At 37.7% G+C, this 16,113-nt stretch overlaps 1 long non-coding RNA gene across 1 annotated transcript in view; it reads left to right on the plus strand.

The window, feature by feature from the left end:
• The first annotated feature begins 439 nt into the window (after positions 1-439).
• The window catches only part of LOC113533960 (uncharacterized), a 36,893-nt gene continuing 21,219 nt past the window's right edge, over positions 440-16,113 (plus strand). The window contains exon 1 of the long non-coding RNA XR_008302532.1: positions 440-512. This is a non-coding gene — a long non-coding RNA (uncharacterized LOC113533960). The remainder of the gene's footprint in view (positions 513-16,113) is intronic.

A 16,113-nucleotide genomic window follows, 5' to 3' on the forward strand; every position in this document is an offset into this window, starting at 1 on the left:
GTAACATTGCATTATTTGGCGCTAAAGTTGTGGAATATTTCAAAATATATCCTCTCGCGCACTGTATCCAATAGGATGCGTCTAATTTGATCACGTGACGCAGAGGCCGCTAATTGGCCCGGCTGTGTTTAATTAAAGTGGTTTGTTTGGAAAAGTGCAGCAACCGGAAGTGTTAGAACGACTTTCAGAAATGTTTATAAAGATAAAAATGGAGAGTAAAGGCGAACAGAGAGGGGAGAGAGAGTTGGACAGAGCACAGTGACAAGCAGGAGATGTTTATTTATTTATTTGTGTATTGTTTACATGGTGTTTTCCTGGGGCCTCGTCTCTGTGTTCAGCAGTAAACTTTGGAAAAAAAAAGTGGTAAGTGATGAAATCATAACCAGAGCGCTTCTTACACCTACTAATTAGTTATGTGACACCTGGAGTTTATGATATATTGCTTTTTCTTTTTTTAGAGGATTTAAATGCGACTGTTTTGCGGAATGGACAGCGGAGTCTGACGGAAAAGGGTGAGTCACGTGACTGGCTGTGTTGTGTGATGCTGTTGTGTGATGCTGTTGTGTGATGCTGTTGTGTGATGCTGGTCCCTGCACCAGTGTTTGCATGTGCAGTAGTGTTGTGGCAAGAATAGTACAGTGGGTGTAAATGTCATTATTTCTGTCATTGTGTGTAATGATTAGTAGCCATGGTTATTTTTGTGCTTTGGTATGAAAACGTTGGGTGTTAAGCAGGTGCATACAGTGTTTATGAAATATTAAGGGTGTGGAAATATGCAAATATTTGTTATTCTTGAAGGCACCATGAGTAGAGTCATAAATGGGGCTAATTTCCTTGCACAGGGAAACAACTGGACAAACATATCAACACATTACTGTTTGTTTGTGAACGTGCATTCCTCTTTTCACGTCTCAAGCTTTTCACCAGCTCTGTGGTTGAACTTTTCCTCCACCGCTTAAAACTACAACTGGTGCTTCATGCAGAATGTGTTTTGTAGGCGTGTCTCAGCAACAGATTTACTAAATGTTACTTTTTGTTCTGCGCCTCTTGACTTGTGTACGTCTAGCCTTTGTCCTACGTCTACACTAACAAGTGACAAAGCACCAGGTGATGGTTCATTCTCTCTGTACATACCTCAGAGTGCGTTCAGATACACTATGTACTGCAGTTGAATGGAACCCTGATTCCTGATTCTCCTCCTTTGTGCAGTTCTTTAGGCTGGGTGAAGCACATCAGTCCCACTCAGGTCCGAGTGAACACTAGTAAGAAAGCAATTTGACTCTGAATCGACTTGAACCATTGACTTTTTATTTATTTTTTTTTCCTTAAAAAAGCCACATCCTTGCTTATCAGACCAGAGGAAGTAAAGGAAATAACCACTCTATTAGAAGTCTGTGAAAACATTCTTCTTCCCAGAAGAGCTAAATAATTTACGAAAATGCATAGATATGGCCACAACAGAGGATCTGCTACAAAAGGTTCAAGTTTACCAACCTGGAGTTGCTGATATATGGCCATTTTTTTTTTGTTTTGTTTTTTTTGTTTTGTTTTGTTTTTTTTTTTCTTTTTTCAATAAAATGCGTTGATCAGTTCTGCTACAGTATTTTTCAGATGCTTGGTGTGATCTGCTGAAATACAGACGACCCCTGTAGTAGGTGTGTCCCTGACACAGTTTGCTTGATGAGCTAAAGCTTTAGAAACTTAAATTCATTTCAGACATTTTGGGACTGCATTTTGAGGCCACATCAGGTTGCATCTTGTGCTGTGGCCACTAACGTATGCACGTCTAGCCCGTGGTGTCGTTTTTTTCACAGTTCAGAAGAAAGAATTTTGGTTTATTTTTGTGAGTCTGGTTTTGACTACTGTAGCTTTGGCACACTCTTTTATTTTGTTTGGATGTCTTATTAAATAACTGCAGTGTACGTTTGTTACGTCATTGTTTGAATCCGGATGAAATGATGCATATATTAGTGTATCCTCTGTGTTAAACACTGTTTGTGTATATACACTGAAAACAATAATGGGCTTGAATCAGCCTTGGGGGATGCCACGTCCTCCCTCGTTCTCTTTGGGAAACAAGGGCTATAATTTAACACCCATTCATGCTATTGTGTTAAAACCTGTTATAACATAAAAAGAACATCCTGGTCTTTTTTCTCGTTTGTTGGGGTGTGACCATGGCAACCGGTTCTCTACCTCTTGAAAATGACAGGCCTGTTTATGAAAGAAAAAATTGTACAGAAACTGGTTTTAGATTTTCATTTTTTTTCATGTATGGAAAATATTGAAATGGTTTTTGAAACAACTGTCATTTAATTAAACTGCAGATTTGAGAGTAAAAAAAAAAAGTTTAATTAATCTATTGAATTAGACTTACTTTGTCAGTGTCTTTTGTAGTCAGTAAAGCACATTGATGAGGTAAAAGAACATTCTGTCTTTTTCAGCTGCTTTACACAATAGAGTTGCAGTGACAGCTGCAGAAAGAACTCTGTACAGAATCATTGAGGGAGAGTCAGGCTTTCTGTCAAAGCATAAGGTGAAAGAAAGAAAGAGAAAGCGTGAGATGGAACTGCATGAATCTGCCAAGAGCAAATGTCCATCCATCAGTAAACAGTTCCCTTCACTAGATGTTCCATCCAGCAACTTCTTCCTGTTCAACTAAACCCCAGCAGGTCAGAATAGTTTGTACCCTCCAGTAAAACATGTTTGTCATAGGGGTTTGGGATGTGGACCAAATATCTTTAAACATTCAGTTTTTGTTGTTGGTTTTTTTTTTTTTTTTTTTTTTAAAGTCACTTCACTAATCAGACCAGAAAGAGTAAATTAAGTCATTGTAAACTCCTTTCCATTTCTTGATGAGCTGCATTATGCTGAATAATTGACATCAATGCAGCAAAGAATAATCACTGAATTACGGACAGTTTTTTGTGTAAACGTTGATTTGTTTCTGCTGCAATAGTTTTGAGTACTCGGTTTGATCCACTGAAATACTTTGCTAGGTCCTCGTCTGGACCGCCGTCTGCCATTTGATGGTCCCCAAGCTAAATGAAACCAAGAGACAGAGCTGTAGTTCTTCAGAAATACCTTGTGTTCTGGAGATTTGGACCAACGAACAATAAGAGATACTAAACAGTGGATGTGACACACAAACTGTTTTAAACTAGTTAGGAGTCCAAGCACTGAATGTGCTGGAATCATATTGTTTTCCTTCTCTTTCTTTGCCAAAATGGTATGGATAGCAAAGACCACAGGTCATAGAAACACCAAGTTTGGAGGAAAGGTGCAGTGTGGACCCCACTACTCAGGCACATGAAGGGACCCACACAGGCCCGATGGTGGCACAATAGCACAAGGTTTTATGTTTTGGTCTGCATCTCAAGAACCATAAATCCTACAAAGAAAATTCTTTTTTCCCCACTGATTCCTTGGGTTCTCCCAAACAGCATAGTTTTTCAGCTAATTTGCATAATATGCAAAAAGTACTTTTGTGAACTAGTCTTAGGATTTTTAGCCTGTCTTCACAAACTTGGTGTCTAACTATGGATGGTGGAAACCGCAAAAACTATCAGAAACGTATTCTAAAAACATTGCATTTGTAAGCAATATTACTGTCACATGCCAATCAGTTCTTATAAGGTGGAGCCTAATTTACTCAAATAGCTTTAACTCATTGGTTGCATGGTTTTGCATAAGTAGACCTTTGATGACCTGATTACTTAAAAAAAAAAAAAAAAAAAAAAAGTCAGCATCAGCCAGTCAACCACTGACATTGAATATCTCTGGAAAAATTAGGTTAATATTGAAATTTCCTCCTAATGATTTGGCTGAACACAATGTGTCTTTTGGACCATTTAGCCACACTCACTTAAATTTATGGTAGTTTGCATTACACAAGAAATATATTTTTGCACTCTAGTCCTATGATGTTTGGCCTCTGTTCACAGAATTACTCAACAGAATCTAATCTTCAGTAAAAATCAAATGCATATTGAGATTTGCAAACATGGCCTCCACATGCTGATCAGTCCTAGTTGGGTGGAGCTTGACGGCTGGTTCAGGGTTCATGTGAATCCATTTAAAGTCTATTTTCAAACCAGTGAGGAGGTGTTATTAGGTGGTGTGCAAAGTTTCAATGGGGGTGGAGTTATAACTCCACCAAATAGCTGTTTCTCAGGAACCAAAAGTCTGATTAAGCTGAAATTTGGTGTGCTGCGTTATTCTACTGAAATGTAACTGGATATTAAATTACTATTGGGTCACTTCAAAAAAATATGGCCACCTTCAACCAATCGGCATTCCGCAGACTTTTCTTCCAACTAATGTTGAGCAGTCTCCACAAAACTGAACATCTATTCATGTTCATCTATTTATTTACTTTTTATTTCATGTGTTATGGGGGGGGATTTGCTGACGGTGATTGCTGCTTACAGCTATATTTATTTATATAATTATCTAATTAGTTATTTAGCATTATCTCTGTGAGCTCGGGTGAATTCTGTGATTTCTAAGCACACTTTTTTTCTGTCAACATATTTCTGACCAAAGAATGAGAGTATAAAATAAAAACACTTTAAGAAGGTTCCTAAGTTCTCATGACCTTCTCAATTCACAGGTTAGAACCCGAGAATGGCTGCATGAGGTGATCTAGTGACGAAAATGAAAATTAAATGTTGTCAGGATATAGTAATAATAATAATAATTCAGGTCACATAAACCTGAGTGATTATTAGTACCTTCTTATCCAGTTATTTGTAAAAGGAGAGAGCTCAGATCCTAGAAGTGTGTAATTATGCATTTAATGCATGGATGAACGGATCGAGCTGTGCTATATTACACCTCTCTAAGTGCTTCAGCTGTAGACAGTGTGCTTCTTACACTTTCTAATCTAGTGCCAATATTCAGAAGAGGTAATAAAACATAATTAAATGTAGGATGTGATTAAACACGTCCAGGTTCATTTCCCAGTTCTTAAACTTCAGAATAACACCAGTCCAGAATTATCATCAAAGCTGATGTGAAAGGGTCACTTGTCTTATTTTTAAGATATAAATAACAGATTAGACAAAAAAGTCTGGCAGTAGTGCAGCTGTGTATCACAGGTTTATATTAATGAGCTCGTAATATTAATTCATTATCGTTTCTATAGTAACAGCTCATTCACAGGGACTTGTATGGCAGACGTTCTACATAAAGGGAATAAAAAATGTGTAATCTTTGATATGGTGATGTTTTCGGTAAGGTTTATTTAATATTTATGGAAGGAGTCTCCAGTGTCGGCGCTTTGTAACGGTCATAGGTCAAGCTTTAACTTTAAGTTTTCTGACATCTTCAGGACAGAGTCTTTTTAACCTTAAGAGAGGGGGAAAAAATAGAGGCTGGTGAGGGAACGACTGTTTATAGCTGCTGTAATGTAAGTGAGAACAGGATCTAACTTGTTTACAATGTTAAATATAACTAAAGTATGACGTTTCATTCCTTAATAATTGCTGGAGCATAAGAGGAATAAAACATTGGTTATATTATGGTGGACAAATTTTATTATTATTGGTGGAATATATTGAAATAGTGGACAAATTATTGATGTTTTTATTCTTGTAGTTGTTTCGTTGCGAGCTAATAAAAGCTGGGCTTTTTTGAAACGGCTTCGCATGACTTGGCATAACAGGTCAATCCAGGCTCAGTGCATTCCACCAGCGAAGTTCAGATGCAACTTATTTCCTCTCATTCAGGCTAGAATCAGACAATCAAGGTTCATGCGTGTGTACGTTACGTAATTCACGTGCAGCGCTAGTTGAGTGAAGATACAGTGATATGGCAGCAAATGAGAGTGTCGCTTTTTCACTCTAACAATGACTTATAATTAAATTATATAATGAATATAAAAACATTACTGCAAGTAAAAGCAACACCTCAGCAATTAACAAACCTCTAGAAGCAGCTTGGCAAAAATATATGACAATAAATATGAAAGAATATATAATTAAAACAAATAATAAATAATATAAAAGGCGAGTAAAATTGGTTCTAGAGTCTATAGTTTTTTTTAGTTAGACTAACTTAATGCCAAATTTTTATTTAGTATAAATTGTTCATATAATTTTATAGATGTTCAGATTTTATACTGTCTGTGCTTTTACTGCATTGAAAAAGGTTCATTGAATTTACTTGATTCAAATGTGTACATTGGTTCCATGTGAATGAACTGAGTTGCATCCAAATAAGTCGTTTTTCATCTTGTTGTTGTTTTTTTTTTTTTTTTTTTTGTTTTTCTTGGAATAGTGGACTTGTTTTTGTTTTTAATTTTATTTTGTTTGGAATATAATGGAATAGTGTTAATAATAATAATAATAATTATTGTTGGTTGTTGGAATATACTAGAATAGTGGACAAATTTCTGTAACATAAGCAATAATTCAATAGTCATTTATGTACTACTATAATAATAAAAACGGTCCACTATTCCATTATATTCCAGCAACAATCCTCCATCAGTTAATTATATACTTACAACAATAATAATAATAATAATTCACTAGTCCGTTATGTTACAAAAATAATAAGAAATTATTTCCATAGTCCGTTATTATTATTGTTGGAATGCACTGGACTAGTGGATGCTTTTTATTGTTGGTGTATGAACTGATGGACGATTATTACTGATATTCTTGCTGTTGGAATATAGTGAAGGGAATGTAGAGACTGAACTATGAGCTAACGTGTGCTTCCTCACTCCTGCGTTCTATATGCATTGTGTTTGTATTGACGTAGTCATGGAGGAAGCTCTGGCTTTGTCCTGAGGAAATTCTGTTTGTAAGTGTCATTAATTTCCACTGGATTAAGTGATTCTGCATTGTAAACGGAGTTCTGCGAATGCTCCTGCCAAATATTTACCCTTATCTCCATGATGGCACTAAAACTAAGAAGCACTGTTCGTGAGTAATGCAAACTTGGCATTTGATGTGAATCCAGAACAATGTGTATTGGGGATTTAACCAAGAATGCAATCATGCAGTCATGTCTGTGTAGGAATTGCAAACAAGAGTACATGTTCTGAAGCTGTGTGTACATTCCTCTTAGATCCATGAGTGCAATAGTCTGGCAGCAAAGTCTTACTCAGAGAAGTGGAATATGAAGATGTATGCACTGTATATATTTGTATGGAAGGAGATAAGAAGTAACTGCTAGGTCAGCCAGGAATTAATGGATAAATATTCTATCCTACAGCACGCACTCGCTTTGTCAGGGTTCTGGCCCAGAGTAGCCTGAATATTTTAAACCAATACGCTACTCAACGTATACATTGCTGAGGCAGAGATATTTAATCACACATGGGCTGGGATTAACTGCGTCGCTTTCGTACAGAGAAAGGTGAACACAGGTTCACGTGTAATTCTGGGTATATTTCGTTATGTTATGCACTCGGTCTAATATGCTACATTTCTATATTCTATACATTTCATTACTTATGGAGGATGCTTCGCATAAATGGATTAAATACATTGATCAGCCATAACATTACAACTACCTGCCTAATCTTGTGTAGGTCCCCCATGTGCTGTGAAAACAGCTCTGACCTGTTGAGGCATGGACTCCACAAGACCTCTGAGGGTGTGCTGTGGTATCTGGCACCAAGACATTAGCAGCAGATCCTTTAAGTCCTGTAAGTTGCGAGGTGGGGCCTCCATGGATTCGACTTGTTTGTCCAGCACGTCCCACAGATGCTCGATCAGATTGAGATCTGAGGAATTTGGAGGCCAAGTCAACACCTTGAACTCTTTCATGTTCCTCAAACCATTCCTGAACAGTTTTTGCAGTGTGGCAGGGCGCATTATCCTGCTGAAAGAGGCCCCTGCCATTAGGGAATACCGTGAAGGCGTGTACTGTACTTGGTCTGCAGCATTCTTTAGGTAGGTGTCAAAGTAACATCCACATGAATGCCAGGACCCAAGGTTTCACAGCAGAACATTGCCTAGAGCATCACACTGCCTCTGCTGGCTTGCCTTCTTCCCATAGTGCATCCTGGTGCCATCTCTTCCCCAGGTAAGCAATGCACATGTACCTGGCCATCTACATGATGTAAAAGAAAACGTGATTCATCGGACCAGGCCACCTTCTTCCATTGCTCCATGGTCCTGTTCTAATGCTCCCGTGTCCATTGTAGGCACTTACTGTGGTGGACAGGGTCAGCATGGGCCCTCTGACCGGTCTGTGGCTACGCAGCCCCATATGCAGCATACTGCGATGCACTGTGTTTTCTGACACCTTTCTGTCAGAGCCAGCATTAACTTTTTCAGCAACTTGTGCTACAGTAGCTCTTCAGACCAGACGGGTTAGCCTTCACTCCCCACGCACTTCAGTGAGCCTTGAGCGCCCATGACCCTGTTGCCGGTTCACTGGTTGTCCTTCCGGGAGCACCCCCCACAAGACCTGCCATTTTGGAGATGCTCTGACCCAGTCGTATAGCCATCACAATTTGGCCTTTGTCAAGGTCGCTCAGATCCTTACACTTGCCCATTTTTCTTGCTTCCAACACATCAACTTTGAGAACTGACTGCTCACTTGCATTCACGTCACCTGTCAGTGGTTTTACTGTTATGGCTGATTGGCGTATGTGTGTGTAATTTATTTATTTTATTTATTATTTGGTGAAGTTTGCCGTTAGGAGATGTTTATTTAATGTCTTAAAATTTATTTATGGAAGGAGTCTCCAGTGTTGGCGCTTTGTAACGGTCAGAGGTAAAGCTGTAACTTTAAGGTTTGACGTGGGGAAAGTCTTCAGGAAGGAGGACTTTGTGCTTTGTGTTTAATGCTTAATCTGCTGCTTATTGAACCATTATGAAACGTTGCACACTGATTCACTGTTTGTATTTCATATTATTCCTTCAGTCACACCAATTCTAACAGTTACGATTTTATCAAGAGTCATGGTGAAATGACTGGCGGTCGTGGCCTTGTCTTTCCTAAGTTAGTTAACAAATCCAAGACAAAATGTCATATGCCCAATTTACTAATTCATTTTGCATGAACTTGCTTTAAGTTTCTTTTTCTGTGTTTGGTTGATGCTTTTTGACTGCTGATTTGACGCTGGAGGAAGTCATACTGGTTCACAGCGTTTGGAACTGCTATACAGTAAAACTGCAGGATTGTGAACTGGCCAGAGAATAATAAAACCATACATAAAATACAAGCTTGTTTATTAGATTTAAGCAGTGAATAATGTGGGGTTGATGGTGGGACAGTATTACTAAAATATTCTCTAGATTAAAGCTGTTTATTTAAATTTTATTGATGTCTTCCTCTTCTTGCCCAAGAGCCTTTCCAAAGTCAACGAGTTCACCATGGGAAAATTTCCCAGCAGATTCTCTTACGGCTGATTTAAGTTCTACAGTAAACATATCTTAAATGTCTACGTTTAAAATGTGGACCTTTTTGCTGTCACAATGAGCTCAAAATCTGAAAATCTGGCAACTCTCCATGAGTTATGACTTTATTCATAATGTAGAAATATAACACGATCCACATCTGAAGCCAAATGCTCTCCCTGAGCTGTATGAACTAAAGAACTTCTCAATGTAGACTTTTCAGGCTAAATTGGGCTGGAATTTGGCATCCAATTACAAAAGATTAAATATGCATTTCATCGTCCTTTTTGCCTCTAGTGTGAAATGTTGGTTATTAACTAAAGGTCCAAACTTCTCTCAGATCACTCGTAAGCAAGAGATTTTTTAGCAAATTTCCTTGAAATGCTGGGAAGGAGCTTCACTATCCATATCAGCAGTTTGTTTTCAGGTTTCTCTGCTAGACAGTCTGTGTAAACGTGCCAGTCTGGATATAGGTCTAGCCTGGCTTCCGAATCATTCACCTCATGTGAGTTTTAAATATTAGGGGTCCAAGCTCTGAGGGTTCAGCAACCTTTGTAGTGACTGTGTGTTTTATTTTTAAGCAATATCGTAAGAGCAAGCGTGCGGTTATACTGAATGTTGGCATGGCTGTGTCTATAAACAAGAAACGGACGCAATATGTTTATTTTTGCTCTTTTAATTTGAAACCACATATGTTCACTACGTTTTGGCCTTCCGTCCACACCGAAACGGCATTTTTGTCCTGCGAAGACGTGGATACATTTGAAGACACATTTTTGCGTTGTAGTGTGGACTGAGAAAATGGAGATATTTAAAAACAATGATGTATTTTTAGTCATGTGATGTAGTCATGTGGCCCATTTGACTCAAAACAAACAACTTTATAATCTTGGGTTACCTGCAGCAACAACTCCAACTCTTCATCTGTCCATTTAAAAAAATTGAGTGCTTTCCTTGACATTGCCGCATAAATTCAAAGAGACGGAAATAAATAAAGGCCTGACAGAAATGATGCAGGCCAAAGTTATGTTTCAGCTATTTTATTCATGTTTAACATTGACACTTTGTAATTTAATATATTTGCAGTTTAATACATTTCTGGCCTTGTGTTGGTTTATTTATTCTTTTTTCGTAATGTTTAATGTTGTGGAACATCTACGAAACAACTTAGTTCCTGTTATCAATTATGTTATAGAAGCTATAAGCAGTTGTTTCCTCAGTACTCGCTCTCTTTTTTCCGTAAAGTCCTCTGTATTGAAGACTTTGTCATGTCAGAAATCTTTACCTCTGACTGTTACAAAGTGTTGACACTGGAGACTCCTTCCAGAAATGTTAAAGGTTTTTTCCAGTTTTAGACTTGAATTGTATGGAATATCCGCCAGGTGTAAGTTGTTACTATAGAAACGATGACGTATTCGAATGAGCGCATTAATGTAAACCTGTAATTTGCAGCTGACCAATCAGATTCGACCAGTTAAACTCAAGAATTAAACAGCACTGTGGAAAAAGTCTAACATAACCCTGGCTCTACTCCTTCCTCACAGCCAATGCTGATGTGCCACGCGAGCGTCTAAAGCCAAATGGTCCATGAATAGTGAACGAGGGATCAGAAGATCAGTTAGTTGAGGCTTACACACAAAGAAGCGATAACCCAAAGTGTGTTTTTACAACCTACATACTTGACCTAGTCTTAAAGATCAGGTTGCCTTCTCTCATTTCCTCTTCTCCTCATTGATCCTGCTGAGAGCAGGAGCACCTGTCAACTGCATAATCAACAGTACACTAATGCAATTAAAGTCTCCATTACATTTAAAAAGGTCACTGGCGTGAACAATATGCTGAACAGACGCATGTTTTGCTGTAGTCGAACCCGCCGGCTGATCGTATCTTGTACCCTTTTGCATTATTACTTGCTTTATGCTCAGTTGCGTGATTACACAAGCTACAGGGCCACAGGGACGGGCATTAACTGAATCAATAGTGGCAAGCATATGCAATGCCGAGTTCAGATCAATTGTCTGGGATAATGCTTTTTGTTCCAAGCATAATGTTTGGAAGGATTAAGTGAACGTACATGAACTTTTGGATGTGCATCATCAGTATGTAATTGTATCACTTGGCTTTCACAGCCAACTCATCTTTTTTTTTTTTTTATTTATTTTTTTTTTTTTCCCCCCTTCCCCTCATTATGTGATATCTTCAACATTTATGTTAAAGAGCACAACTGATCCAAAGTCAAAAATGATTTTAAACAACATTTTATATTCCAAGTACCAGAATGTTAATGTTAAAACAATCCGTTTCTAAGAAAGTTAGATTGTAACGTTCCAGAGATAACGTTCTTGGAATGTTTTCAAAACATCTGCGATAATGGTTTACTTCACAATATCGCATGACCTTCAGACACACTGATTTTTTTTTTTTTTTTTTTTTTTTTTTTTTTAATCAAAAGTACTTAATGTTTGAAAATGTTCTGCTGGACCAAATTGATTAGCTTGAATGTTTGTCAAAGAAAGAGCAGATATTAACAGCTCATTTACAGGGCACTTTATGAAGCACACTTCATATAAACCAATAAAAAAAAAACCCACATTATTTAACAAATAATGTGTGATTGTTAATATAGTGACTTTTTTGGCAAGGAGATGTTTAACATTTATGGAAGGAGTCTCCAGTGTCAGCACTTTCTAAAAGTCACAAAGTTTACGCAATGGGAAAATCTTCAGGACAGAGGACATTCCCCAACTTTAAATGTAACCAGACATGGTTAAAAATAAACTAAAAATTATAAGCAGGGATAAAAGCAGATTGTTGCATTTGCTCTTAAGGCTGATTAAAAGCAACATATTAGGCAAATAAAAAAAAAAAAATACATGTATTACTGATAAATGTATAATTTGTTTTCAAAATTAACACAGTCTCACTTCCACAGTCTCAAAGTTTTTATGTTAGGTTTTTTTTTTTTGTTTGTTTTTTTTAAACCAGCTTCCAAATTTGGAGACATAAAAATGAACTGTCGTCTGAGACACAGCCTTGCGAATGTTCCCCGTGTCTCTTTAACATAATGATGTGGATATCAACACTGTGCAAATGTGAGATACAGAGAAGAGAAAGAGTGAGAAAGCAGACAGATGATGAAAGAGTTCCAGCTCTTATTTACAGACACCACTTTGTAGAATAAGTGATGCTCTTCAGCTAATGATGCATAAGAGCTATCAAACATTTGGCCTCTTTCCTGCCATTCATATTTGCATCTGGGAAAATTCCCACACTGGACACATAATTACAGTCACCGCCTTCCTCGAGCCGCATCGTACACACTTATTTTTCTTGATTAAAATCCAAGTCACTGTTGTGTAGGAATAATTAATTACACCGGTCGCTTTGGCAGGTGCAGCAACTCCGCTGCAGATGTTTTCAGCAATCTCAGCCAATGCAGCGTTCTTGGGTGGAAAATGCAAACAGCGTAAAAACAGCGATCGTGTTCATGTCACAGGAATGCATGCACTATACTGATTATTTTCCAAGAATTTAATGAGGCAGTAAATCCATCAGAAAAGTGTTCAAATGTGTGACAACTTTAAGCTATCACATACAGACGTGCTATAAAAAACAGTCAGATACATCTGTTTCCCTCATAATTACCTCCGACTGCTTCATTTACAGTTACTGTGACCCAAAAATGTGTTCTTTTAGTAGTGAAAGCTATAATTAGTGCAAAAACGGTGCAGAGAAAGGTTTCATAACAGTTTATATCATTTGTCTAGGCTTTAGCCTTTATTTTGAAACAAGAGTGTAATTTAAATACAGTAAAAGCACAGCTAGCATGACTAGTCACAGACATTTGAGAATCAAAATGTTTTTAAGGAACTATATTAGAAATTCAATCCGAAATATCAAGTACTAATTTGGAAGTGTGAGGAAACGATTTTTATAAATTAACGTATTAAAATGACGTGCACTAGTTCAGATCTGAAACTCTGATATAAAGGAAAAAAATAGTCTAATAGTTCAACAGTTTGTAATAGTTCATAATACAATATGAACATAAAACAAACATAGACATGAGTATGTTCTGTTTAGAATACGAATATACGATATCAAAACTCTGCTACGGTAATAAGTCATAATTTAAAAAAACTTTCTGATTATTCTACAGTGTACTGATAAATCTTACTGATTTACACACAATCTCTGTTTCTGGTGGTAGTATGTAATCTGTGTATATATTTTAAATATATTTGGTATGCTGGACATATTTACATTGTTCTCCTCGTAGTGTGTACTACATATTGCTTATGAGCAGGGTTTAATGAGAGAAACAGAGACAGGGGATTCGCCTGCGTGGTTACTGACGCCTGTGGCGAAGTCTAACTGTAGGTTCCTAATGTATAGCACACATGCAATATGGGAGCCTGAAATCTACACCTTAAGAGGAAATAACATTTCTTTCTTAAGAACCAAGGTTATGGTGTGTGTGTGTGTGTGTGTGTGTGTGTGTGTGTGGGGAGAGGTGGTTCCACATTTAGGTGAAATGTAACCCTTTGCCCTTACATCTAATCAATGAACATAGTCTAGTTATATGCTACTTTCAAGGAGAGTAAACACTGTCTGGTCGAAAATCGACTACACGACTACAAATAATCCTGCACGCATCATGCCAACTAGCCTTGGCCCTGTTCCATTAGGAATGTCAATTTAACATAATACTGACCTCTGACCTTTCAGACACGACCCTGACATTTAGCCTAAGCAGCCCACAGTTTGCATACCCAATATTTACACATTTGTTTAGTAACCATGACTACCACACGCTTTAATTTACATCTGAAACGTGACCTTGAATCACAGCTAAAAGAATTCAGACAGTATTACGGAGAGTAATCTCGGAGGTTTGGCTGCAATCCAATAAACAAGGCTTTTCATGCACGCTGAAAATGCTTGCTATGAAGTGAATCTCGGCCTCCGATCTGCTTCAGTTTACATTCTTTTAATGTTGCACACTTATAAACTGATTTTAAATAGTACCACAATAGGGATTTGTGTATTTAGCTTATACAAATGATGGAGGGCCAAAACATTTATGCTGTTCTTCGATGGCCTGGGAAAAGTGCTAATGTGGAGAAAACTCTTCCCTTATTATTTTGGAAGGTGTGAGTCTATCCCTGTCAGTGAGCTTCAACGTACAAGCCTTGTTCTCCTTCACTGATGCTCTTTGTCTATGTTTGAAATGTGCTTTCGAGACTGTTCTCCGTTTGTCCAGTTTTTGTTACACACTTTTAAATTATGTGTTTATTTTTTTATATTATATTTTGTCACATAATTTGTATTTGCCTGTTTTGCAGTTTTATTTTTTATTTTGTTTTTCTGTTTCTTATTCTTAAACGTATGAAATGTTCTATATGGGTTTTTTTTTTTTTTTAATTTTATTATTATTACTAATATGGTTTAGTTGTCCTAGGTACAGGTATAGGCGCTATTGTAAATAGTCATGTCCGTCCTTATCAATGTGCACATAATGCTCTCAGTCTGTTTAGAGTGATCCAACGTTACACATGCATCAAGCCACAGACAGATTTCAAAGTACAACTGGCTTTCAGGAAACATGACTGCTTCAGTGAATGGATTTAACTTTAACAGGCGTTGTTGTGTTAGCTGTGTACTGAACAAACACGAAAGCTCACTTCGCTACGGTGGGATTTTGGAACTAAAGGCTAACCGCTGCCAGATTTCCTGAGTCACTGAAACGCCCACGCTGTGTGCGTGGAGACGACGAGGGCTGCCAGCTCGCTCGGTTTGTTGGTAATTATAGGAAGTCCTGATCTTTGTGTCTAAGGGATTGTAAAATCATACGCCAGTGCTGGCTTTTGCTCAGGAGCATGAAGCTCATTTTAACATGCAGGAGGTTGTTTTTGAACTGCGTCATTGTTTCCTGCTGAGATAAAGAACGAAAAGCTTTTCATTATGATGATTATGTCATGAGAAGGATTTGAAACGCGAGGCATTGATGGTCATTTTATGGCTTTTAAACACCATGCACGATTAATACTGAGGTCTTTAAATGCAGATTACAGATGTAACAGGAAAAAAAAAATCTCGGCTCACTTGGATGCGGATCGTGCTCGGGATGATGGAAGAGCTGTTTTTAAGCTCACGCACACTTTAGCATATTGAATGTATAGCAGGGGGTGAAGACGTGAGCCATGCAAAACATTATTAGTGCTTTCAATTCAAGGGTAACAGTTCAGAGAGATGCAGCCGTGCCAAAAGGCACCGGCCTGGGACTTACATAACTTTCTTAAATTACAGCAGGTTTTTGGCAAGGCAGCTTCATACTGTAACAGGGAGTAACCTTACATAATAAGAAACAGTTTTGAGTAAGTCTGTCTGAGCTTTCCAGCTTCAGAGGACTGAACCTTCTGCTATAATTTCAGTCTAATCAGGACAGTGTTCATACTGCTAGCTAACTGGGTTTTAGTTTTAGTGTTAAAAGCTATTTAGACAGGATTAGTTATGTACACATGGAGGTGCAAGTGCTACTATTGTGATTTTTATTTACGACCAAATTGGAAATGTTGTTCCGCCCCTCACCCTTCTCTGTGAAATTTCCAGTGTACGATTATTATTTTTTTTAAACAAACTCAACATTAAAGTTAAATTTTAGTCACATCTGGATAGACGTGATCAATAACAGAATGATGGATGCTTTAGGGGAGTGTCTGAAACGTGTACTTGCTATCACTTCATCTAC

The sequence above is a fragment of the Pangasianodon hypophthalmus genome, chromosome 10, assembly GCF_027358585.1.
Source record: "Pangasianodon hypophthalmus isolate fPanHyp1 chromosome 10, fPanHyp1.pri, whole genome shotgun sequence".
Taxonomy (NCBI): domain Eukaryota; kingdom Metazoa; phylum Chordata; class Actinopteri; order Siluriformes; family Pangasiidae; genus Pangasianodon; species Pangasianodon hypophthalmus.